Genomic DNA, 26,757 nt, shown 5'->3' with positions numbered 1-26,757 from the left:
CAGATATGAGAGAGAGCGAGCCAGATAAGAGAGCGAGCAAGGCAAGAGAGCAAGCGAGCTAGCCAGATATGAGAGCAAGCGAGCGAGCCAGATTTGAGAGCGAGCAAGCCAGATATGCGAGCGAGCCAGATAAGAGAGCGAGCCAGACAAGAGAGCAAGCGAGCGAGCCAGATATGAGAGCAAGCGAGCGAGCCGAATATGAGAGCAAGCGAGCAAGCCAGATATGAGAGTGAGCGAGCAAGCCAGATATGAGAGCAAGCGAGCGAGCCAGATATGCAAACGAGCCATAAAAGAGAGTGAGACAGACAAGAGAGCAAGCGAGCGAGCCAGATATGAGAGCAAGCGAGCCAGCCAGACATGAGAGCAAGCGAGCCAGCCAGATGTGAGAGCGAGCGAGCAAGATAAGAGATCGAGCAAGACAAGAGAGCAAGCGAGCTAGCCAGATATGAGAGAAAGCGAGCGAGCCAGATTTGAAAGCGAGCGAGCCAGATATGCGAGCGAGCCAGATAAGAGAGCGAGCCAGACAAGAGAGCAAGCGAGCGAGCCAGACAAGAGAGCAAGCGAGCGAGCCAGATATGAGAGCAAGCGAGCAAGCCAGATATGAGAGCAAGCGAGCGAGCCAGATTTGAGAGCGAGCGAGCCAGATATGCGAGCGAGCCAGATAAGAGAGTGAGCCAGACAAGAGAGCAAGCGAGCGAGCCAGATATGAGAGTAAGCGAGCGAGCCAGATATGAGAGCAAGCGAGCAAGCCAGATATGAGAGTGAAGCGAGCCAGACATGAGAGCGAGCGAGCCAGATATGCGAGCGAGCCAGATAAGAGAGCGAGCCAGACAAGAGAGCAAGCGAGCGAGCCAGATGTGAGAGCAAGCAAGCCAGATATGAGAGCGAGCCATAAAAGAGAGCGAGACAGACAAGAGAGCAAGCGAGCGAGCCAGATATGAGAGCGAGCTAGCAAGGCAGATATAAGAGCAAGCCAGATAAGAGAGCGAGCCAGACAAGAGAGCAAGCGAGCCAGATATGAGAGCAAGCGAGCCAGCTAGATGTGAAAGCGAGCGAGCCAGGTATGCGAGCGAGCCAGATAAGAGAGCGAGCCAGACAAGAGAGCAAGCGAGAAAGCCAGATATGAGAGCAAGCGAGCGAGCCAGATATGAGAGCGAGCGAGCCAGATAAGAGAGCGAGCAAGACAAGAGAGCAAGCGAGCTAGCCAGATATGAGAGCAAGCGAGCGAGCCAGATTTGAGAGCGAGCGAGCCAGATATGCGAGCGAGCCAGATAAGAGAGCGAGCCAGACAAGAGAGCAAGCGAGCGAGCCAGATATGAGAGCAAGCGAGCCAGCCAGAAATGAGAGCAAGCGAGCCAGCCAGATGTGAGAGCGAGCGAGCCAGATATGCGAGCGAGCCAGATATGCGAGCAAGCCAGATAAGAGAGCGAGCCAGACAAGAGAGCAAGCGAGAAAGCCAGATATGAGAGCGAGCGAGCCAGACATGAGAGCAAGCGAGCGAGCCAGACATGAGAGCAAGCGAGCGAGCCAGATATGAAAGCGAGCAAGCCAGATAAGAGAGCAAGCCAGACAAGAGAGCAAGCGTGCGAGCCAGATATGCTAGCGAGCAAACCAGATAAGAGAGCGAGCCAGACAAGAGAGCAAGCGAGCGAGCCAGATATGAGAGCAAGCGAGCCAGCCAGATATAAGAGCGAGCGAGCCAGATAAGAGAGCGAGCAAGACAAGAGAGCAAGCGAGCTAGCCACATTTGAGAGCAAGCGAGCGAGCCAGATGTGAGAGCAAGCAAGCGAGCCAGATTTGAGAGTGAGCGCGCAAGATATGCGAGCGAGCCAGATAAGAGAGCGAGCCAGACAAGAGAGCAAGCGAGCGAGCCAGATATGAGAGCAAGCGAGCAAGCCAGATATGAGAGCGAGCGAGCCAGACATGAGACGGAGCGAGTAAGATATGAGAGCGAGCGAACCAGATATGCGAGCGAGCCATAAAAGAGACCGAGACAGACAAGAGAGCAAGCGAGCGAGCCAGATATGAGAGCAAGCTAGCAAGCCAGATATGAGAGCGAGCCAGATAAGAGAGCGAGCCAGACAAGAGAGCAACCGAGCGAGCCAAATATGAGAGCAAGCGAGCCAGCTAGATGTGAGAGCGAGCGAGCCAGATATGTGAGCGAGCCAGATAAGAGAGCGAGCCAGACAAGAGAGCAAGCGAGCGAGCCAGATATGAGAGCAAGCGAGCGAGCCGGATATGAGAGCGAGCGAGCCAGATAAGAGAGCAAGCCAGACAAAAGAGCAAGCGTGCAAGCCAGATATGCTAGCGAGCAAGCCAGATAAGAGAGCGAGCCAGACAAGAGAGCAAGCGAGCGAGCCAGATATGAGAGCAAGCGAGCAAGCCAGATATGAGAGCGAGCGAGCCAGACATGAGACGGAGCGAGTAAGATATGAGAGCGAGCGAACCAGATATGCGAGCGAGCCATAAAAGAGACCGAGACAGACAAGAGAGCAAGCGAGCGAGCCAGATATGAGAGCAAGCTAGCAAGCCAGATATGAGAGCGAGCCAGATAAGAGAGCGAGCCAGACAAGAGAGCAACCGAGCGAGCCAAATATGAGAGCAAGCGAGCCAGCTAGATGTGAGAGCGAGCGAGCCAGATATGTGAGCGAGCCAGATAAGAGAGCGAGCCAGACAAGAGAGCAAGCGAGCGAGCCAGATATGAGAGCAAGCGAGCGAGCCGGATATGAGAGCGAGCGAGCCAGATAAGAGAGCAAGCCAGACAAAAGAGCAAGCGTGCAAGCCAGATATGCTAGCGAGCAAGCCAGATAAGAGAGCGAGCCAGACAGGAGAGCAAGCGAGCGAGCCAGATATGAGAGCAAGCGAACCAGCCAGATATGAGAGCGAGCGAGCCAGATATGCGAGCGAGCCAGATAAGAGAGCGAGCCAGACAAGAGAGCAAGCGAGCGAGCCAGATATGAGAACAAGCGAGCGAGCCAGATATGAGAGCAAGCGAGCAAGCCAGATGAGAGCAAGCGAGCAAGCCAGATATGAGAGTGAGCGAGCCAGACATGAGAGCGAGCCAGATATGCGAGCGAGCGAGCCAGATAAGAGAGCGAGCCAGACAAGAGAGCAAGCGAGCGAGCCAGATGTGAGAGCATGGGAGCCAGATATGCGTGCGAGCGATAAAAGAGAGCGAGCCAGACAAGAGAGCAAGCGAGCGAGCCAGATATGAGAGCAAGCAAACCAGCCAGATATGAGAGCGAGCGAGCCAGATATGAGAGCGAGCAAGACAAGAGAGCAAGCGAGCTAGCCAGATATGAGAGCAAGCGAGCGAGCCATATTTGAGAGCAGCGAGCCAGATATGCGAGCGAGCCAGATAAGAGAGCGAGCCAGACAAGAGAGCAAGCGAGCGAGACAGATATGAGAAAAAGTGAGCGAGCCAGATATGAGAGCAAGCGAGCGAGCCAGATATGAGAGCAGGCGAGCAAGCCAGATATGAGAGCAAGCGAGCGAGCCAGATTTGAGAGCGAGCGAGCTAGATATGCGAGCGAGCCAGATAAGAGAGTGAGCCAGACAAGAGAGCAAGCGAGCGAGCCAGATATGAGAGTAAGCGAGCGAGCCAGATATGAGAGCAAGCGAGCAAGCCAGATATGAGAGCGAAGCAAGCCAGACATGAGAGCGAGCGAGCCAGATATGCGAGCGAGCCAGATAAGAGAGCGAACCAGACAAGAGAGCAAGCGAGCGAGCCAGATGTGAGAGCAAGCTAGCCAGATATGCGAGCGAGCCATAAAAGAGAGCGAGACAGACAAGAGAGCAAGCGAGCGAGCCAGATATGAGAGCGAGCTAGCAAGGCAGATATAAGAGCGAGCCAGATAAGAGAGCGAGCCAGACAAGAGAGCAAGCGAGCCAGATATGAGAGCAAGCGAGCCAGCTAGATGTGAGAGCGAGCGAGCCAGGTATGCGAGCGAGCCAGATAAGAGAGCGAGCCAGACAAGAGAGCAAGCGAGAAAGCCAGATATGAGAGCGAGCCAGACATGAGAGCAAGCGAGCGAGCCAGATATGAGAGCGAGCGAGCCAGATAAGAGAGCAAGCCAGACAAGAGAGCAAGCGTGCGAGCCAGATATGCTAGCGAGCAAGCCAGATAAGAGAGCGAGCCAGACAAGAAAGCAAGCGAGCGAGCCAGATATGAGAGCAAGCGAGCCAGCCAGATATGAGAGAGAGCGAGCCAGATAAGAGAGCGAGCAAGGCAAGAGAGCAAGCGAGCTAGCCAGATATGAGAGCAAGCGAGCGAGCCAGATTTGAGAGCGAGCAAGCCAGATAAGAGAGCGAGCCAGATAAGAGAGCGAGCCAGACAAGAGAGCAAGCGAGCGAGCCAGATATGAGAGCCAGCGAGCGAGCCGAATATAGTTACATAGTTACATAGTTAGTACGGTCGAAAAAAGACATATGTCCATCAAGTTCAACCAGGGAATTAAGGGGTAGGGGTGTGGCGCGATATTGGGGAAGGGATGAGATTTTATATTTCTTCATAAGCATTAATCTTATTTTGTTCCAGGAATGTATCTAATCCTGTTTTAAAGCTGTTAATTGTTCCTGCTGTGACCAGTTCCTGAGGTAGACCGTTCCATAAATTCACAGTCCTCACGGTAAAGAAGGCGTGTCGCCCCTTGAGACTAAACTTTTTCTTCTCCAGACGGAGGCAGTGCCCCCTCGTCCTTTGGGGGGGTTTAACCTGGAACAGTTTTTCTCCATATTTTTTGTATGGGCCATTAATATACTTATATACGTTTATCATATCCCCCCTTAAACGTCTCTTCTCAAGACTAAACAATTGTAACTCCTTTAATCGCTCCTCATAGCTAAGATGTTCCATGCCCCATATAAGTTTAGTCGCGCGTCTCTGCACCCTTTCTAACTCCGCATATGAGAGCAAGCGAGCAAGCCAGATATGAGACTGAGCGAGCAAGCCAGATATGAGAGCAAGCGAGCGAGCCAGATATGCAAACGAGCCATAAAAGAGAGTGAGACAGACAAGAAAGCAAGCGAGCGAGCCAGATATGAGAGCAAGCGAGCCAGCCAGACATGAGAGCAAGCGAGCCAGCCAGATGTGAGAGCGAGCGAGCCAGATAAGAGATCGAGCAAGACAAGAGAGCAAGTGAGCTAGCCAGATATGAGAGCAAGCGAGCAAGCCAGATATGAGAGCGAGCGAGCCAGACATGAGAGCGAGCGAGCCAGATATGCGAGCGAGCGAGCCAGATAAGAGAGCGAGCCAGACAAGAGAGCAAGCGAGCGAGCCAGATGTGAGAGCAAGGGAGCCAGATATGCGTGCGAGCGATAAAAGAGAGCGAGACAGACAAGAGAGCAAGCGAGCGAGCCAGATATGAGAGCGAGCTAGCAAGGCAGATATAAGAGCGAGCCAGATAAGAAAGCGAGCCAGACAAGAGAGCAAGCGAGCCAGATATGAAAGCAAGGGAGACAGCTAGATGTGAGAGCGAGCGAGCCAGGTATGAGAGCGAGCCAGATAAGAGAGCGAGCCAGACAAGAGAGCAAGCGAGAAAGCCAGATATGAGAGCGAGCGAGCCAGACATGAGAGCAAGCGAGCGAGCCAGATATGAGAGCGATCGAGCCAGATAAGAGAGCAAGCGTGCGAGCCAGATATGCTAGCGAGCAAGCCAGATAAGAGAGCGAGCCAGACAAAAGAGCAAGCGAGCGAGCCAGATATGAGAGCTAGCGAGCGAGCCAGATGTGAGAGCGAGCCAGATAAGAGAGCAAGCCAGACAAGAGAGCAAGCGAGCGAGCCAGATATGAGAGTAAGCGAGCGAGCCAGATATGAGAGCAAGCGAGCAAGCCAGATATGAGAGCGAGCGAGCCAGACATGAGAGCGAGCCAGATATGAGAGCAAGCGAGCCAGCTAGATGTGAGAGCGAGCGAGCCAGGTATGCGAGCGAGCCAGATAAGAGAGCGAGCCAGACAAGAGAGCAAGCGAGAAAGCCAGATATGAGAGCGAGCCAGACATGAGAGCAAGCGAGCGAGCCAGATATGAGAGCGAGCGAGCCAGATAAGAGAGCAAGCCAGACAAGAGAGCAAGCGTGCGAGCCAGATATGCTAGCGAGCAAGCCAGATAAGAGAGCGAGCCAGACAAGAAAGCAAGCGAGCGAGCCAGATATGAGAGCAAGCGAGCCAGCCAGATATGAGAGAGAGCGAGCCAGATAAGAGAGCGAGCAAGGCAAGAGAGCAAGCGAGCTAGCCAGATATGAGAGCAAGCGAGCGAGCCAGATTTGAGAGCGAGCAAGCCAGATATGCGAGCGAGCCAGATAAGAGAGCGAGCCAGACAAGAGAGCAAGCGAGCCAGATATGAGAGCAAGCGAGCGAGCCGAATATGAGAGCAAGCGAGCAAGCCAGATATGAGACTGAGCGAGCAAGCCAGATATGAGAGCAAGCGAGCGAGCCAGATATGCAAACGAGCCATAAAAGAGAGTGAGACAGACAAGAAAGCAAGCGAGCGAGCCAGATATGAGAGCAAGCGAGCCAGCCAGACATGAGAGCAAGCGAGCCAGCCAGATGTGAGAGCGAGCGAGCCAGATAAGAGATCGAGTAAGACAAGAGAGCAAGCGAGCTAGCCAGATATGAGAGCAAGCGAGCGAGCCAGATTTGAAAGCGAGCGAGCCAGATATGCGAGCGAGCCAGATAAGAGAGCGAGCCAGACAAGAGAGCAAGCGAGCGAGCCAGACAAGAGAGCAAGCGAGCGAGCCAGATATGAGAAAAAGCGAGCGAGCCAGATATGAGAGCAAGCGAGCGAGCCAGATATGAGAGCAAGCGAGCAAGCCAGATATGAGAGCGAGCGAGCCAGACATGAGACGGAGCGAGTAAGATATGAGAGCGAGCGAACCAGATATGCGAGCGAGCCATAAAAGAGAGCGAGACAGACAAGAGAGCAAGCGAGCGAGCCAGATATGAGAGCAAGCTAGCAAGCCAGATATGAGAGCGAGCCAGATAAGAGAGCGAGCCAGACAAGAGAGCAAGCGAGCGAGCCAAATATGAGAGCAAGCGAGCCAGCTAGATGTGAGAGCGAGCGAGCCAGATATGTGAGCGAGCCAGATAAGAGAGCGAGCCAGACAAGAGAGCAAGCGAGCGAGCCAGATATGAGAGCAAGCGAGCGAGCCAGATATGAGAGCGAGCGAGCCAGATAAGAGAGCAAGCCAGACAAAAGAGCAAGCGTGCAAGCCAGATATGCTAGCGAGCAAGCCAGATAAGAGAGCGAGCCAGACAGGAGAGCAAGCGAGCGAGCCAGATATGAGAGCAAGCGAACCAGCCAGATATGAGAGCGAGCGAGCCAGATATGCGAGCGAGCCAGATAAGAGAGCGAGCCAGACAAGAGAGCAAGCGAGCAAGCCAGATATGAGAACAAGCGAGCGAGCCAGATATGAGAGCAAGCCAGATATGAGAGCAAGCGAGCAAGCCAGATATGAGAGCGAGCGAGCCAGACATGAGAGCGAGCGAGCCAGATATGCGAGCGAGCGAGCCAGATAAGAGAGCGAGCCAGACAAGAGAGCAAGCGAGCGAGCCAGATGTGAGAGCAAGGGAGCCAGATATGCGTGCGAGCGATAAAAGAGAGCGAGACAGACAAGAGAGCAAGCGAGCGAGCCAGATATGAGAGCGAGCTAGCAAGGCAGATATAAGAGCGAGCCAGATAAGAAAGCGAGCCAGACAAGAGAGCAAGCGAGCCAGATATGAGAGCAAGGGAGACAGCTAGATGTGAGAGTGTGCGAGCCAGGTATGAGAGCGAGCCAGATAAGAGAGCGAGCCAGACAAGAGAGCAAGCGAGAAAGCCAGATATGAGAGCGAGCGAGCCAGACATGAGAGCAAGCGAGCGAGCCAGATATGAGAGCGATCGAGCCAGATAAGAGAGCAAGCGTGCGAGCCAGATATGCTAGCGAGCAAGCCAGATAAGAGAGCGAGCCAGACAAAAGAGCAAGCGAGCGAGCCAGATATGAGAGCAAGCGAGCGAGCCAGATGTGAGAGCGAGACAGATAAGAGAGCAAGCCAGACAAGAGAGCAAGCGAGCGAGCCAGATATGAGAGTAAGCGAGCGAGCCAGATATGAGAGCAAGCGAGCAAGCCAGATATGAGAGCGAGCGAGCCAGACATGAGAGCGAGCGAGCCAGATATGCGAGCGAGCCAGATAAGAGAGCGAGCCAGACAAGAGAGCAAGCGAGCGAGCCAGATGTGAGAGCAAGCTAGCCAGATATGCGAGCGAGCCATAAAAGAGAGCGAGACAGACAAGAGAGCAAGCGAGCGAGCCAGATATGAGAGCGAGCTAGCAAGGCAGATATAAGAGCGAGCCAGATAAGAGAGCGAGCCAGACAGGAGAGCAAGCGAGCCAGATATGAGAGCGAGCCAGATAAGAGAGCGACCCAGACAAGAGAGCAAGCGAGCGAGCCAGATATGAGAGCAAGCGAGCGAGCCGGATATGAGAGCAAGCGAGCGAGCCAGATATGAGAGCGATCGAGCCAGATAAGAGAGCAAGCGAGCGAGCCAGATATGAGAGCAAGCGAGCGAGCCAGACATGAGAGCAAGCGAGCGAGCCAGATATGAGAGCGATCGAGCCAGATAAGAGAGCAAGCGTGCGAGCCAGATATGCTAGCGAGCAAGCCAGATAAGAGAGCGAGCCAGACAAGAGAGCAAGTGAGCGAGCCAGATATGAGAGCAAGCGAGCGAGCCAGATGTGAGAGCGAGACAGATAAGAGAGCAAGCCAGACAAGAGAGCAAGCGTGCGAGCCAGATATGCTAGCGAGCAAGCCAGATAAGAGAGCGAGCCAGACAAGAGAGCAAGCGAGCGAGCCAGATATGAGAGCAATGGAACCAGCCAGATATGAGAACGAGCGAGCCAGATATGAGAGCGAGCAAGACAAGAGAGAAAGCGAGCTAGCCAAATATGAGAGCAAGCGAGCGAGCCAGATATGAGAGCAAGCGAGCGAGCCAGATATGAGAGCAAGCGAGCAAGCCAGATATGAGAGCAAGCGAGCAAGCCAGATTTGAGAGCGAGCGAGCCAGATATGCGAGCGAGCCAGAGAAGAGAGCGAGCCAGACAAGAGAGCAAGCGAGCGAGCCAGATATGAGAAAAAGCGAGCGAGCCAGATATGAGAGCAAGCGAGCGAGCCAGATATGAGAGCAAGCGAGCAAGCCAGATATGAGAGCAAGCGAGCGAGCCAGATTTGAGAGCGAGCGAGCTAGATATGCGAGCGAGCCAGATAAGAGAGTGAGCCAGACAAGAGAGCAAGCGAGCGAGCCAGATATGAGAGTAAGCGAGCGAGCCAGATATGAGAGCAAGCGAGCAAGCCAGATATGAGAGCGAAGCGAGCCAGACATGAGAGCGAGCGAGCCAGATATGCGAGCGAGCCAGATAAGAGAGCGAACCAGACAAGAGAGCAAGCGAGCGAGCCAGATGTGAGAGCAAGCTAGCCAGATATGCGCGCGAGCCATAAAAGAGAGCGAGACAGACAAGAGAGCAAGCGAGCGAGCCAGATATGAGAGCGAGCTAGCAAGGCAGATATAAGAGCGAGCCAGATAAGAGAGCGAGCCAGACAAGAGAGCAAGCGAGCCATATATGAGAGCAAGCGAGCCAGCTAGATGTGAGAGCGAGCGAGCCAGGTATGCGAGCGAGCCAGATAAGAGAGCGAGCCAGACAAGAGAGCAAGCGAGAAAGCCAGATATGAGAGCGAGCCAGACATGAGAGCAAGCGAGCGAGCCAGATATGAGAGCGAGCGAGCCAGATAAGAGAGCAAGCCAGACAAGAGAGCAAGCGTGCGAGCCAGATATGCTAGCGAGCAAGCCAGATAAGAGAGCGAGCCAGACAAGAAAGCAAGCGAGCGAGCCAGATATGAGAGCAAGCGAGCCAGCCAGATATGAGAGAGAGCGAGCCAGATAAGAGAGCGAGCAAGGCAAGAGAGCAAGCGAGCTAGCCAGATATGAGAGCAAGCGAGCGAGCCAGATTTGAGAGCGAGCAAGCCAGATATGCGAGCGAGCCAGATAAGAGAGCGAGCCAGACAAGAGAGCAAGCGAGCGAGCCAGATATGAGAGCAAGCGAGCGAGCCGAATATGAGAGCAAGCGAGCAAGCCAGATATGAGAGTGAGCGAGCAAGCCAGATATGAGAGCAAGCGAGCGAGCCAGATATGCAAACGAGCCATAAAAGAGAGTGAGACAGACAAGAGAGCAAGCGAGCGAGCCAGATATGAGAGCAAGCGAGCCAGCCAGACATGAGAGCAAGCGAGCCAGCCAGATGTGAGAGCGAGCGAGCCAGATAAGAGATCGAGCAAGACAAGAGAGCAAGCGAGCTAGCCAGATATGAGAGCAAGCGAGCGAGCCAGATTTGAAAGCGAGCGAGCCAGATATGCGAGCGAGCCAGGTAAGAGAGCGAGCCAGACAAGAGAGCAAGCGAGCGAGCCAGACAAGAGAGCAAGCGAGCGAGCCAGATATGAGAGCAAGCGAGCAAGCCAGATATGAGAGCAAGCGAGCGAGCCAGATTTGAGAGCGAGCGAGCCAGATATGCGAGCGAGCCAGATAAGAGAGTGAGCCAGACAAGAGAGCAAGCGAGCGAGCCAGATATGAGAGTAAGCGAGCGAGCCAGATATGAGAGCAAGCGAGCAAGCCAGATATGAGAGTGAAGCGAGCCAGACATGAGAGCGAGCGAGCCAGATATGCGAGCGAGCCAGATAAGAGAGCGAGCCAGACAAGAGAGCAAGCGAGCGAGCCAGATGTGAGAGCAAGCAAGCCAGATATGAGAGCGAGCCATAAAAGAGAGCGAGACAGACAAGAGAGCAAGCGAGCGAGCCAGATATGAGAGCGAGCTAGCAAGGCAGATATAAGAGCGAGCCAGATAAGAGAGCGAGCCAGACAAGAGAGCAAGCGAGCCAGATATGAGAGCAAGCGAGCCAGCTAGATGTGAAAGCGAGCGAGCCAGGTATGCGAGCGAGCCAGATAAGAGAGCGAGCCAGACAAGAGAGCAAGCGAGAAAGCCAGATATGAGAGCAAGCGAGCGAGCCAGATATGAGAGCGAGCGAGCCAGATAACAGAGCGAGCAAGACAAGAGAGCAAGCGAGCGAGCCAGATATGAGAGCAAGCGAACCAGCCAGATATGAGAGCGAGCGAGCCAGATAAGAGAGCGAGCAAGACAAGAGAGAAAGAGAGCTAGCCAAATATGAGAGCAAGCGAGCGAGCCAGATATGAGAGCGAGCGAGCCAGATATGCGAGCGAGCCAGATAAGAGAGCGAGCCAGACAAGAGAGCAAGCGAGCGAGCCAGATATGAGAACAAGCGAGCGAGCCAGATATGAGAGCGAGCCAGATAAGAGAGCGACCATACAAGAGAGCAAGTGAGAAAGCCAGATATGAGAGCGAGCGAGCCAGACATGAGAGCAAGCGAGCGAGCCAGATATGAGAGCGATCGAGCCAGATAAGAGAGCAAGCCAGACAAGAGAGCAAGCGTGCGAGCCAGATATGCTAACGAGCAAGCCAGATAAGAGAGCGAGCCAGACAAGAGAGCAAGCGAGCGAGCCAGATATGAGAGCAAGCGAGCGAGCCAGATGTGAGAGCGAGACAGATAAGAGAGCAAGCCAGACAAGAGAGCAAGCGTGCGAGCCAGATATGCTAGCGAGCAAGCCAGATAAGAGAGCGAGCCAGACAAGAGAGCAAGCGAGCGAGCCAGATATGAGAGTAGGCGAACCAGCCAGATATGAGAGCGAGCGAGCCAGATATGAGAGTGAGCAAGACAAGAGAGAAAGCGAGCTAGCCAAATATGAGAGCAAGTGAGCGTGCCAGACAAGAGAGCGAGCGAGCCAGATATGCGAGCGAGCCAGAGAAGAGAGCGAGCCAGACAAGAGCAAGCGAGCGAGCCAGATATGAGAAAAAGCGAGCGAGCCAGATATGAGAGCAAGCGAGCGAGACAGACAAGAGAGCAAGCGAGGGAGCCAGATATCAGAGCAAGCTAGCAAGCCAGATATGAGAGCGAGCCAGATAAGAGAGCGAGCCAGACAAGAGAGCAAGCGAGCGAGCCAAATATGAGAGCAAGCGAGCCAGCTAGATGTGAGAGCGAGCGAGCCAGATATGTGAGCGAGCCAGATAAGAGAGCGAGCCAGACAAGAGAGCAAGCGAGCGAGCCAGATATGAGAGCAAGCAAGCGAGCCAGATATGAGAGCGAGCGAGCCAGATAAGAGAGCAAGCCAGACAAAAGAGCAAGCGTGCAAGCCAGATATGCTAGCGAGCGAGCCAGATAAGAGAGTGAGCCAGACAAAAGAGCAAGCGAGCGAGCCAGATATGAGAGCAAGCGAACCAGCCAGATATGAGAGCGAGCGAGCCAGATAAGAGAGCGAGCAAGACAAGAGAGAAAGAGAGCTAGCCAAATATGAGAGCGAGCGAGCCAGATATGCGAGCGAGCCAGATAAGAGAGCGAGCCAGACAAGAGAGCAAGCGAGCGAGCCAGATATGAGAACAAGCGAGCGAGCCAGATATGAGAGCAAGCAAGCGAGCCAGATATGAGAGCAAGCGAGCAAGCCAGATATGAGAGCAAGCGAGCGAGCCAGATTTGAGAGCGAGCGAGCTAGATATGCGAGCGAGCCAGATAAGAGAGTGAGCCAGACAAGAGAGCAAGCGAGCGAGCCAGATATGAGAGTAAGCGAGCGAGCCAGATATGAGAGCAAGCGAGCAAGCCAGATATGAGAGCGAAGCGAGCCAGACATGAGAGCGAGCGAGCCAGATATGCGAGCGAGCCAGATAAGAGAGCGAACCAGACAAGAGAGCAAGCGAGCGAGCCAGATGTGAGAGCAAGCTAGCCAGATATGCGAGCGAGCCATAAAAGAGAGCGAGACAGACAAGAGAGCAAGCGAGCGAGCCAGATATGAGAGCGAGCTAGCAAGGCAGATATAAGAGCGAGCCAGATAAGAGAGCGAGCCAGACAAGAGAGCAAGCGAGCCATATATGAGAGCAAGCGAGCCAGCTAGATGTGAGAGCGAGCGAGCCAGGTATGCGAGCGAGCCAGATAAGAGAGCGAGCCAGACAAGAGAGCAAGCAAGAAAGCCAGATATGAGAGCGAGCCAGACATGAGAGCAAGCGAGCGAGCCAGATATGAGAGCGAGCGAGCCAGATAAGAGAGCAAGCCGGACAAGAGAGCAAGCGTGCGAGCCAGATATGCTAGCGAGCAAGCCAGATAAGAGAGCGAGCCAGACAAGAAAGCAAGCGAGCGAGCCAGATATGAGAGCAAGCGAGCCAGCCAGATATGAGAGAGAGCGAGCCAGATAAGAGAGCGAGCAAGGCAAGAGAGCAAGCGAGCTAGCCAGATATGAGAGCAAGCGAGCGAGCCAGATTTGAGAGCGAGCAAGCCAGATATGCGAGCGAGCCAGATAAGAGAGCGAGCCAGACAAGAGAGCAAGCGAGCGAGCCAGATATGAAAGCAAGCGAGCGAGCCGAATATGAGAGCAAGCGAGCAAGCCAGATATGAGAGTGAGCGAGCAAGCCAGATATGAGAGCAAGCGAGCGAGCCAGATATGCAAACGAGCCATAAAAGAGAGTGAGACAGACAAGAGAGCAAGCGAGCGAGCCAGATATGAGAGCAAGCGAGCCAGCCAGACATGAGAGCAAGCGAGCCAGCCAGATGTGAGAGCGAGCGAGCAAGATAAGAGATCGAGCAAGACAAGAGAGCAAGCGAGCTAGCCAGATATGAGAGAAAGCGAGCGAGCCAGATTTGAAAGCGAGCGAGCCAGATATGCGAGCGAGCCAGATAAGAGAGCGAGCCAGACAAGAGAGCAAGCGAGCGAGCCAGACAAGAGAGCAAGCGAGCGAGCCAGATATGAGAGCAAGCGAGCAAGCCAGATATGAGAGCAAGCGAGCGAGCCAGATTTGAGAGCGAGCGAGCCAGATATGCGAGCGAGCCAGATAAGAGAGTGAGCCAGACAAGAGAGCAAGCGAGCGAGCCAGATATGAGAGTAAGCGAGCGAGCCAGATATGAGAGCAAGCGAGCAAGCCAGATATGAGAGTGAAGCGAGCCAGACATGAGAGCGAGCGAGCCAGATATGCGAGCGAGCCAGATAAGAGAGCGAGCCAGATAAGAGAGCGAGCCAGACAAGAGAGCAAGCGAGCGAGCCAGATGTGAGAGCAAGCAAGCCAGATATGAGAGCGAGCCATAAAAGAGAGCGAGACAGACAAGAGAGCAAGCGAGCGAGCCAGATATGAGAGCGAGCTAGCAAGGCAGATATAAGAGCAAGCCAGATAAGAGAGCGAGCCAGACAAGAGAGCAAGCGAGCCAGATATGAGAGCAAGCGAGCCAGCTAGATGTGAAAGCGAGCGAGCCAGGTATGCGAGCGAGCCAGATAAGAGAGCGAGCCAGACAAGAGAGCAAGCGAGAAAGCCAGATATGAGAGCAAGCGAGCGAGCCAGATATGAGAGCGAGCGAGCCAGATAAGAGAGCGAGCAAGACAAGAGAGCAAGCGAGCTAGCCAGATATGAGAGCAAGCGAGCGAGCCAGATTTGAGAGCGAGCGAGCCAGATATGCGAGCGAGCCAGATAAGAGAGCGAGCCAGACAAGAGAGCAAGCGAGCGAGCCAGATATGAGAGCAAGCGAGCCAGCCAGAAATGAGAGCAAGCGAGCCAGCCAGATGTGAGAGCGAGCGAGCCAGATATGCGAGCGAGCCAGATATGCGAGCAAGCCAGATAAGAGAGCAAGCCAGACAAGAGAGCAAGCGAGAAAGCCAGATATGAGAGCGAGCGAGCCAGACATGAGAGCAAGCGAGCGAGCCAGACATGAGAGCAAGCGAGCGAGCCAGATATGAAAGCGAGCAAGCCAGATAAGAGAGCAAGCCAGACAAGAGAGCAAGCGTGCGAGCCAGATATGCTAGCGAGCAAACCAGATAAGAGAGCGAGCCAGACAAGAGAGCAAGCGAGCGAGCCAGATATGAGAGCAAGCGAGCCAGCCAGATATAAGAGCGAGCGAGCCAGATAAGAGAGCGAGCAAGACAAGAGAGCAAGCGAGCTAGCCACATTTGAGAGCAAGCGAGCGAGCCAGATGTGAGAGCAAGCAAGCGAGCCAGATTTGAGAGTGAGCGCGCAAGATATGCGAGCGAGCCAGATAAGAGAGCGAGCCAGACAAGAGAGCAAGCGAGCGAGCCAGATATGAGAGCAAGCGAGCAAGCCAGATATGAGAGCGAGCGAGCCAGACATGAGACGGAGCGAGTAAGATATGAGAGCGAGCGAACCAGATATGCGAGCGAGCCATAAAAGAGAGCGAGACAGACAAGAGAGCAAGCGAGCGAGCCAGATATGAGAGCAAGCTAGCAAGCCAGATATGAGAGCGAGCCAGATAAGAGAGCGAGCCAGACAAGAGAGCAACCGAGCGAGCCAAATATGAGAGCAAGCGAGCCAGCTAGATGTGAGAGCGAGCGAGCCAGATATGTGAGCGAGCCAGATAAGAGAGCGAGCCAGACAAGAGAGCAAGCGAGCGAGCCAGATATGAGAGCAAGCGAGCGAGCCGGATATGAGAGCGAGCGAGCCAGATAAGAGAGCAAGCCAGACAAAAGAGCAAGCGTGCAAGCCAGATATGCTAGCGAGCAAGCCAGATAAGAGAGCGAGCCAGACAGGAGAGCAAGCGAGCGAGCCAGATATGAGAGCAAGCGAACCAGCCAGATATGAGAGCGAGCGAGCCAGATATGCGAGCGAGCCAGATAAGAGAGCGAGCCAGACAAGAGAGCAAGCGAGCGAGCCAGATATGAGAACAAGCGAGCGAGCCAGATATGAGAGCAAGCGAGCAAGCCAGATGAGAGCAAGCGAGCAAGCCAGATATGAGAGTGAGCGAGCCAGACATGAGAGCGAGCGAGCCAGATATGCGAGCGAGCGAGCCAGATAAGAGAGCGAGCCAGACAAGAGAGCAAGCGAGCGAGCCAGATGTGAGAGCATGGGAGCCAGATATGCGTGCGAGCGATAAAAGAGAGCGAGCCAGACAAGAGAGCAAGCGAGCGAGCCAGATATGAGAGCAAGCAAACCAGCCAGATATGAGAGCGAGCGAGCCAGATATGAGAGCGAGCAAGACAAGAGAGCAAGCGAGCTAGCCAGATATGAGAGCAAGCGAGCGAGCCATATTTGAGAGCAGCGAGCCAGATATGCGAGCGAGCCAGATAAGAGAGCGAGCCAGACAAGAGAGCAAGCGAGCGAGACAGATATGAGAAAAAGTGAGCGAGCCAGATATGAGAGCAAGCGAGCGAGCCAGATATGAGAGCAGGCGAGCAAGCCAGATATGAGAGCAAGCGAGCGAGCCAGATTTGAGAGCGAGCGAGCTAGATATGCGAGCGAGCCAGATAAGAGAGTGAGCCAGACAAGAGAGCAAGCGAGCGAGCCAGATATGAGAGTAAGCGAGCGAGCCAGATATGAGAGCAAGCGAGCAAGCCAGATATGAGAGCGAAGCAAGCCAGACATGAGAGCGAGCGAGCCAGATATGCGAGCGAGCCAGATAAGAGAGCGAACCAGACAAGAGAGCAAGCGAGCGAGCCAGATGTGAGAGCAAGCTAGCCAGATATGCGAGCGAGCCATAAAAGAGAGCGAGACAGACAAGAGAGCAAGCGAGCGAGCCAGATATGAGAGCGAGCTAGCAAGGCAGATATAAGAGCGAGCCAGATAAGAGAGCGAGCCAGACAAGAGAGCAAGCGAGCCAGATATGAGAGCAAGCGAGCCAGCTAGATGTGAGAGCGAGCGAGCCAGGTATGCGAGCGAGCCAGATAAGAGAGCGAGCCAGACAAGAGAGCAAGCGAGAAAGCCAGATATGAGAGCGAGCCAGACATGAGAGCAAGCGAGCGAGCCAGATATGAGAGCGAGCGAGCCAGATAAGAGAGCAAGCCAGACAAGAGAGCAAGCGTGCGAGCCAGATATGCTAGCGAGCAAGCCAGATAAGAGAGCGAGCCAGACAAGAAAGCAAGCGAGCGAGCCAGATATGAGAGCAAGCGAGCCAGCCAGATATGAGAGAGAGCGAGCCAGATAAGAGAGCGAGCAAGGCAAGAGAGCAAGCGAGCTAGCCAGATATGAGAGCAAGCGAGCGAGCCAGATTTGAGAGCGAGCAAGCCAGATAAGAGAGCGAGCCAGATAAGAGAGCGAGCCAGACAAGAGAGCAAGCGAGCGAGCCAGATATGAGAGCCAGCGCGCGAGCCGAATATAGTTACATAGTTACATAGTTAGTACGGTCGAAAAAAGACATATGTCCATCAAGTTCAACCAGGGAATTAAGGGATAGGGGTGTGGCGCGATATTGGGGAAGGGATGAGATTTTATATTTCTTCATAAGCATTAATCTTATTTTGTTCCAGGAATGTATCTAATCCTGTTTTAAAGCTGTTAATTGTTCCTGCTGTGACCAGTTCCTGAGGTAGACCGTTCCATAAATTCACAGTCCTCACGGTAAAGAAGGCGTGTCGCCCCTTGAGACTAAACTTTTTCTTCTCCAGACGGAGGCAGTGCCCCCTCGTCCTTTGGGGGGGTTTAACCTGGAACAGTTTTTCTCCATATTTTTTGTATGGGCCATTAATATACTTATATACGTTTATCATATCCCCCCTTAAACGTCTCTTCTCAAGACTAAACAATTGTAACTCCTTTAATCGCTCCTCATAGCTAAGATGTTCCATGCCCCATATAAGTTTAGTCGCGCGTCTCTGCACCCTTTCTAACTCCGCATATGAGAGCAAGCGAGCAAGCCAGATATGAGACTGAGCGAGCAAGCCAGATATGAGAGCAAGCGAGCGAGCCAGATATGCAAACGAGCCATAAAAGAGAGTGAGACAGACAAGAAAGCAAGCGAGCGAGCCAGATATGAGAGCAAGCGAGCCAGCCAGACATGAGAGCAAGCGAGCCAGCCAGATGTGAGAGCGAGCGAGCCAGATAAGAGATCGAGCAAGACAAGAGAGCAAGTGAGCTAGCCAGATATGAGAGCAAGCGAGCAAGCCAGATATGAGAGCGAGCGAGCCAGACATGAGAGCGAGCGAGCCAGATATGCGAGCGAGCGAGCCAGATAAGAGAGCGAGCCAGACAAGAGAGCAAGCGAGCGAGCCAGATGTGAGAGCAAGGGAGCCAGATATGCGTGCGAGCGATAAAAGAGAGCGAGACAGACAAGAGAGCAAGCGAGCGAGCCAGATATGAGAGCGAGCTAGCAAGGCAGATATAAGAGCGAGCCAGATAAGAAAGCGAGCCAGACAAGAGAGCAAGCGAGCCAGATATGAAAGCAAGGGAGACAGCTAGATGTGAGAGCGAGCGAGCCAGGTATGAGAGCGAGCCAGATAAGAGAGCGAGCCAGACAAGAGAGCAAGCGAGAAAGCCAGATATGAGAGCGAGCGAGCCAGACATGAGAGCAAGCGAGCGAGCCAGATATGAGAGCGATCGAGCCAGATAAGAGAGCAAGCGTGCGAGCCAGATATGCTAGCGAGCAAGCCAGATAAGAGAGCGAGCCAGACAAAAGAGCAAGCGAGCGAGCCAGATATGAGAGCTAGCGAGCGAGCCAGATGTGAGAGCGAGCCAGATAAGAGAGCAAGCCAGACAAGAGAGCAAGCGAGCGAGCCAGATATGAGAGTAAGCGAGCGAGCCAGATATGAGAGCAAGCGAGCAAGCCAGATATGAGAGCGAGCGAGCCAGACATGAGAGCGAGCCAGATATGAGAGCAAGCGAGCCAGCTAGATGTGAGAGCGAGCGAGCCAGGTATGCGAGCGAGCCAGATAAGAGAGCGAGCCAGACAAGAGAGCAAGCGAGAAAGCCAGATATGAGAGCGAGCCAGACATGAGAGCAAGCGAGCGAGCCAGATATGAGAGCGAGCGAGCCAGATAAGAGAGCAAGCCAGACAAGAGAGCAAGCGTGCGAGCCAGATATGCTAGCGAGCAAGCCAGATAAGAGAGCGAGCCAGACAAGAAAGCAAGCGAGCGAGCCAGATATGAGAGCAAGCGAGCCAGCCAGATATGAGAGAGAGCGAGCCAGATAAGAGAGCGAGCAAGGCAAGAGAGCAAGCGAGCTAGCCAGATATGAGAGCAAGCGAGCGAGCCAGATTTGAGAGCGAGCAAGCCAGATATGCGAGCGAGCCAGATAAGAGAGCGAGCCAGACAAGAGAGCAAGCGAGCGAGCCAGATATGAGAGCAAGCGAGCGAGCCGAATATGAGAGCAAGCGAGCAAGCCAGATATGAGACTGAGCGAGCAAGCCAGATATGAGAGCAAGCGAGCGAGCCAGATATGCAAACGAGCCATAAAAGAGAGTGAGACAGACAAGAAAGCAAGCGAGCGAGCCAGATATGAGAGCAAGCGAGCCAGCCAGACATGAGAGCAAGCGAGCCAGCCAGATGTGAGAGCGAGCGAGCCAGATAAGAGATCGAGTAAGACAAGAGAGCAAGCGAGCTAGCCAGATATGAGAGCAAGCGAGCGAGCCAGATTTGAAAGCGAGCGAGCCAGATATGCGAGCGAGCCAGATAAGAGAGCGAGCCAGACAAGAGAGCAAGCGAGCGAGCCAGACAAGAGAGCAAGCGAGCGAGCCAGATATGAGAAAAAGCGAGCGAGCCAGATATGAGAGCAAGCGAGCGAGCCAGATATGAGAGCAAGCGAGCAAGCCAGATATGAGAGCGAGCGAGCCAGACATGAGACGGAGCGAGTAAGATATGAGAGCGAGCGAACCAGATATGCGAGCGAGCCATAAAAGAGAGCGAGACAGACAAGAGAGCAAGCGAGCGAGCCAGATATGAGAGCAAGCTAGCAAGCCAGATATGAGAGCGAGCCAGATAAGAGAGCGAGCCAGACAAGAGAGCAAGCGAGCGAGCCAAATATGAGAGCAAGCGAGCCAGCTAGATGTGAGAGCGAGCGAGCCAGATATGTGAGCGAGCCAGATAAGAGAGCGAGCCAGACAAGAGAGCAAGCGAGCGAGCCAGATATGAGAGCAAGCGAGCGAGCCAGATATGAGAGCGAGCGAGCCAGATAAGAGAGCAAGCCAGACAAAAGAGCAAGCGTGCAAGCCAGATATGCTAGCGAGCAAGCCAGATAAGAGAGCGAGCCAGACAGGAGAGCAAGCGAGCGAGCCAGATATGAGAGCAAGCGAACCAGCCAGATATGAGAGCGAGCGAGCCAGATATGCGAGCGAGCCAGATAAGAGAGCGAGCCAGACAAGAGAGCAAGCGAGCAAGCCAGATATGAGAACAAGCGAGCGAGCCAGATATGAGAGCAAGCGAGCAAGCCAGATATGAGAGCAAGCGAGCAAGCCAGATATGAGAGCGAGCGAGCCAGACATGAGAGCGAGCGAGCCAGATATGCGAGCGAGCGAGCCAGATAAGAGAGCGAGCCAGACAAGAGAGCAAGCGAGCGAGCCAGATGTGAGAGCAAGGGAGCCAGATATGCGTGCGAGCGATAAAAGAGAGCGAGACAGACAAGAGAGCAAGCGAGCGAGCCAGATATGAGAGCGAGCTAGCAAGGCAGATATAAGAGCGAGCCAGATAAGAAAGCGAGCCAGACAAGAGAGCAAGCGAGCCAGATATGAGAGCAAGGGAGACAGCTAGATGTGAGAGTGTGCGAGCCAGGTATGAGAGCGAGCCAGATAAGAGAGCGAGCCAGACAAGAGAGCAAGCGAGAAAGCCAGATATGAGAGCGAGCGAGCCAGACATGAGAGCAAGCGAGCGAGCCAGATATGCTAGCGAGCAAGCCAGATAAGAGAGCGAGCCAGACAAAAGAGCAAGCGAGCGAGCCAGATATGAGAGCAAGCGAGCGAGCCAGATGTGAGAGCGAGACAGATAAGAGAGCAAGCCAGACAAGAGAGCAAGCGAGCGAGCCAGATATGAGAGTAAGCGAGCGAGCCAGATATGAGAGCAAGCGAGCAAGCCAGATATGAGAGCGAGCGAGCCAGACATGAGAGCAAGCGAGCCAGATATGAGAGCGAGCCAGACAGGAGAGCAAGCGAGCCAGATATGAGAGCGAGCCAGATAAGAGAGCGACCCAGACAAGAGAGCAAGCGAGCGAGCCAGATATGAGAGCAAGCGAGCGAGCCGGATATGAGAGCAAGCGAGCGAGCCAGATATGAGAGCGATCGAGCCAGATAAGAGAGCAAGCGAGCGAGCCAGATATGAGAGCAAGCGAGCGAGCCAGACATGAGAGCAAGCGAGCGAGCCAGATATGAGAGCGATCGAGCCAGATAAGAGAGCAAGCGTGCGAGCCAGATATGCTAGCGAGCAAGCCAGATAAGAGAGCGAGCCAGACAAGAGAGCAAGTGAGCGAGCCAGATATGAGAGCAAGCGAGCGAGCCAGATGTGAGAGCGAGACAGATAAGAGAGCAAGCCAGACAAGAGAGCAAGCGTGCGAGCCAGATATGCTAGCGAGCAAGCCAGATAAGAGAGCGAGCCAGACAAGAGAGCAAGCGAGCGAGCCAGATATGAGAGCAATGGAACCAGCCAGATATGAGAACGAGCGAGCCAGATATGAGAGCGAGCAAGACAAGAGAGAAAGCGAGCTAGCCAAATATGAGAGCAAGCGAGCGAGCCAGATATGAGAGCAAGCGAGCGAGCCAGATATGAGAGCAAGCGAGCAAGCCAGATATGAGAGCAAGCGAGCAAGCCAGATTTGAGAGCGAGCGAGCCAGATATGCGAGCGAGCCAGAGAAGAGAGCGAGCCAGACAAGAGAGCAAGCGAGCGAGCCAGATATGAGAAAAAGCGAGCGAGCCAGATATGAGAGCAAGCGAGCGAGCCAGATATGAGAGCAAGCGAGCAAGCCAGATATGAGAGCAAGCGAGCAAGCCAGATTTGAGAGCGAGCGAGCCAGATATGCGAGCGAGCCAGATAAGAGAGTGAGCCAGACAAGAGAGCAAGCGAGCGAGCCAGATATGAGAGTAAGCGAGCGAGCCAGATATGAGAGCAAGCGAGCAAGCCAGATATGAGAGCGAAGCGAGCCAGACATGAGAGCGAGCGAGCCAGATATGCGAGCGAGCGAGCCAGATAAGAGAGCGAGCCAGACAAGAGAGCAAGCGAGCGAGCCAGATGTGAGAGCAAGCTAGCCAGATATGCGAGCGAGCCATAAAAGAGAGCGAGCCAGACAAGACAGCAAGCGAGCGAGCCAGATATGAGAGCAAGCGAGCGAGCCAGATATGAGAGCAAGCAAGCCAGCCAGATGTGAGAGCGAGCGAGCCAGATATGCGAGCAAGCCATATAAGAGAGCGAGCCAGATATGAGAGCAAGAGAGCAAGCCAGATATGAGAGCAAGCGAGCGAGCCAGATTTGGGAGCAAGCCAGATATAAGAGCAAGCGAGCGAGACAGATATTCGAGCGAGCCAGATAAGAGAGCGAGCCAGACAAGAAAGCAAACAAGCGAGCCAGATATGAGAGATAGTGAGCGAGCCAGATATGAGAGCAAGCGAGCAAGCCAGATATGAGAGCGAGCGAGCCAGACATGAGAGCGAGCGAGCCAGATATGCGAGCGAGCGAGCCATATAAGAGAGCGAGCCAGACAAGAGAGCAAGCGAGCGAGCCAGATGTGAGAGCGAGCGAGCCATAAAAGAGAGCGAGACAGACAAGAGAGCAAACCACATATGAGAGCAAGCGAGCGAGCCAGATTTGAGAGCAAGTGAGCGAGCCAGATATGCGAGCGAGCCAGATAAGAGAGCGAGCCAGACAAGAGAGCAAGCGAGCGAGCCAGATATGAGAGATAGCGAGCGAGCCAGATATGAGAGCAAGCGAGCAAGCAAGATATGAGAGCGAGCGAGCCAGCCAGATATGAGAGCGAGCGAGCCAGACATGAGAGCGAGCGAGCCAGATATGCGAGCGAGCGAGCCAGATAAGAGAGCGAGCCAGACAAGAGAGCAAGCGAGCGAGCCAGATGTGAGAGCGAGCGAGCCAGATATGCGAGCGAGCCATAAAAGAGAGCAAGACAGACGAGAGCAAGCGAGCGAGCCAGATATGAGAGCAAGCTAGCAAGCCAGATATGAGAGCGAGCCAGATAAGAGAGCGAGCCAGACAAGAGAGCAAGTGAGCGAGCCAGATATGAGAGCAAGCGAGCCAGCTAGATGTGAGAGTGAGCGCGCAAGATATGCGAGCGAGCCAGATAAGAGAGCGAGCCAGACAAGAGAGCAAGCGAGCGAGCCAGATATGAGAGCAAGAGAGCCACATATGAGAGCAAGCGAGCTAGCCAGATATGAGAGCAAGCAAGCGAGCCAGATTTGAGAGTGAGCGCGCAAGATATGCGAGCGAGCCAGATAAGAGAGCGAGCCAGACAAGAGAGCAAGCGAGCGAGCCAGATATGAGAGCAAGCGAGCAAGCCAGATATGAGAGCGAGCGAGCCAGACATGAGACGGAGCGAGTAAGATATGAGAGCGAGCGAACCAGATATGCGAGCGAGCCATAAAAGAGAGCGAGACAGACAAGAGAGCAAGCGAGCGAGCCAGATATGAGAGCAAGCAAACCAGCCAGATATGAGAGCGAGCGAGCCAGATATGCGAGCGAGCCAGATAAGAGAGCGAGCAAGACAAGAGAGAAAGAGAGCTAGCCAAATATGAGAGCGAGCGAGCCAGATATGCGAGCGAGCCAGATAAGAGAGCGAGCCAGACAAGAGAGCAAGCGAGCGAGCCAGATATGAGAACAAGCGAGCGAGCCAGATATGAGAGCAAGCGAGCGAGCCAGATATGAGAGCAAGCGAGCAAGCCAGATATGAGAGCAAGCGAGCGAGCCAGATTTGAGAGCGAGCGAGCTAGATATGCGAGCGAGCCAGATAAGAGAGTGAGCCAGACAAGAGAGCAAGCGAGCGAGCCAGATATGAGAGTAAGCGAGCGAGCCAGATATGAGAGCAAGCGAGCAAGCCAGATATGAGAGCGAAGCGAGCCAGACATGAGAGCGAGCGAGCCAGATATGCGAGCGAGCCAGATAAGAGAGCGAACCAGACAAGAGAGCAAGCGAGCGAGCCAGATGTGAGAGCAAGCTAGCCAGATATGCGAGTGAGCCATAAAAGAGAGCGAGACAGACAAGAGAGCAAGCGAGCGAGCCAGATATGAGAGCGAGCTAGCAAGGCAGATATAAGAGCGAGCCAGATAAGAGAGCGAGCCAGACAAGAGAGCAAGCGAGCCAGATATGAGAGCAAGCGAGCCAGCTAGATGTGAGAGCGAGCGAGCCAGGTATGCGAGCGAGCCAGATAAGAGAGCGAGCCAGACAAGAGAGCAAGCGAGAAAGCCAGATATGAGAGCGAGCCAGACATGAGAGCAAGCGAGCGAGCCAGATATGAGAGCGAGCGAGCCAGATAAGAGAGCAAGCCAGACAAGAGAGCAAGCGTGCGAGCCAGATATGCTAGCGAGCAAGCCAGATAAGAGAGCGAGCCAGACAAGAAAGCAAGCGAGCGAGCCAGATATGAGAGCAAGCGAGCCAGCCAGATATGAGAGAGAGCGAGCCAGATAAGAGAGCGAGCAAGGCAAGAGAGCAAGCGAGCTAGCCAGATATGAGAGCAAGCGAGCGAGCCAGATTTGAGAGCGAGCAAGCCAGATATGCGAGCGAGCCAGATAAGAGAGCGAGCCAGACAAGAGAGCAAGCGAGCGAGCCAGATATGAGAGCAAGCGAGCGAGCCGAATATGAGAGCAAGCGAGCAAGCCAGATATGAGAGTGAGCGAGCAAGCCAGATATGAGAGCAAGCGAGCGAGCCAGATATGCAAACGAGCCATAAAAGAGAGTGAGACAGACAAGAGAGCAAGCGAGCGAGCCAGATATGAGAGCAAGCGAGCCAGCCAGACATGAGAGCAAGCGAGCCAGCCAGATGTGAGAGCGAGCGAGCCAGATAAGAGATCGAGCAAGACAAGAGAGCAAGCGAGCTAGCCAGATATGAGAGCAAGCGAGCGAGCCAGATTTGAAAGCGAGCGAGCCAGATATGCGAGCGAGCCAGATAAGAGAGCGAGCCAGACAAGAGAGCAAGCGAGCGAGCCAGACAAGAGAGCAAGCGAGCGAGCCAGATATGAGAGCAAGCGAGCAAGCCAGATATGAGAGCAAGCGAGCGAGCCAGATTTGAGAGCGAGCGAGCCAGATATGCGAGCGAGCCAGATAAGAGAGTGAGCCAGACAAGAGAGCAAGCGAGCGAGCCAGATATGAGAGTAAGCGAGCGAGCCAGATATGAGAGCAAGCGAGCAAGCCAGATATGAGAGTGAAGCGAGCCAGACATGAGAGCGAGCGAGCCAGATATGCGAGCGAGCCAGATAAGAGAGCGAGCCAGACAAGAGAGCAAGCGAGCGAGCCAGATGTGAGAGCAAGCAAGCCAGATATGAGAGCGAGCCATAAAAGAGAGCGAGACAGACAACAGAGCAAGCGAGCGAGCCAGATATGAGAGCGAGCTAGCAAGGCAGATATAAGAGCGAGCCAGATAAGAGAGCGAGCCAGACAAGAGAGCAAGCGAGCCAGATATGAGAGCAAGCGAGCCAGCTAGATGTGAAAGCGAGCGAGCCAGGTATGCGAGCGAGCCAGATAAGAGAGCGAGCCAGACAAGAGAGCAAGCGAGAAAGCCAGATATGAGAGCAAGCGAGCGAGCCAGATATGAGAGCGAGCGAGCCAGATAACAGAGCGAGCAAGACAAGAGAGCAAGCGAGCTAGCCAGATATGAGAGCAAGCGAGCGAGCCAGATTTGAGAGCGAGCGAGCCCGATATGCGAGCGAGCCAGATAAGAGAGCGAGCCAGACAAGAGAGCAAGCGAGCGAGCCAGATATGAGAGCAAGCGAGCCAGCCAGAAATGAGAGCAAGCGAGCCAGCCAGATGTGAGAGCGAGCGAGCCAGATATGCGAGCGAGCCAGATATGCGAGAAAGCCAGATAAGAGAGCGAGCCAGACAAGAGAGCAAGCGAGAAAGCCAGATATGAGAGCGAGCGAGCCAGACATGAGAGCAAGCGAGCGAGCCAGGCATGAGAGCAAGCGAGCGAGCCAGATATGAAAGCGAGCAAGCCAGATAAGAGAGCAAGCCAGACAAGAGAGCAAGCGTGCGAGCCAGATATGCTAGCGAGCAAACCAGATAAGAGAGCGAGCCAGACAAGAGAGCAAGCGAGCGAGCCAGATATGAGAGCAAGCGAGCCAGCCAGATATAAGAGCGAGCGAGCCAGATAAGAGAGCGAGCAAGACAAGAGAGCAAGCGAGCTAGCCACATTTGAGAGCAAGCGAGCGAGCCAGATGTGAGAGCAAGCAAGCGAGCCAGATTTGAGAGTGAGCGCGCAAGATATGCGAGCGAGCCAGATAAGAGAGCGAGCCAGACAAGAGAGCAAGCGAGCGAGCCAGATATGAGAGCAAGCGAGCAAGCCAGATATGAGAGCGAGCGAGCCAGACATGAGACGGAGCGAGTAAGATATGAGAGCGAGCGAACCAGATATGCGAGCGAGCCATAAAAGAGAGCGAGACAGACAAGAGAGCAAGCGAGCGAGCCAGATATGAGAGCAAGCTAGCAAGCCAGATATGAGAGCGAGCCAGATAAGAGAGCGAGCCAGACAAGAGAGCAACCGAGCGAGCCAAATATGAGAGCAAGCGAGCCAGCTAGATGTGAGAGCGAGCGAGCCAGATATGTGAGCGAGCCAGATAAGAGAGCGAGCCAGACAAGAGAGCAAGCGAGCGAGCCAGATATGAGAGCAAGCGAGCGAGCCGGATATGAGAGCGAGCGAGCCAGATAAGAGAGCAAGCCAGACAAAAGAGCAAGCGTGCAAGCCAGATATGCTAGCGAGCAAGCCAGATAAGAGAGCGAGCCAGACAGGAGAGCAAGCGAGCGAGCCAGATATGAGAGCAAGCGAACCAGCCAGATAT

This window comes from Hyla sarda, unplaced genomic scaffold (genome assembly GCF_029499605.1).
Source record: "Hyla sarda isolate aHylSar1 unplaced genomic scaffold, aHylSar1.hap1 scaffold_31, whole genome shotgun sequence".
NCBI classification, from domain to species: Eukaryota; Metazoa; Chordata; class Amphibia; order Anura; family Hylidae; genus Hyla; species Hyla sarda.
Note: the sequence above shows the minus strand (reverse complement) of the source record.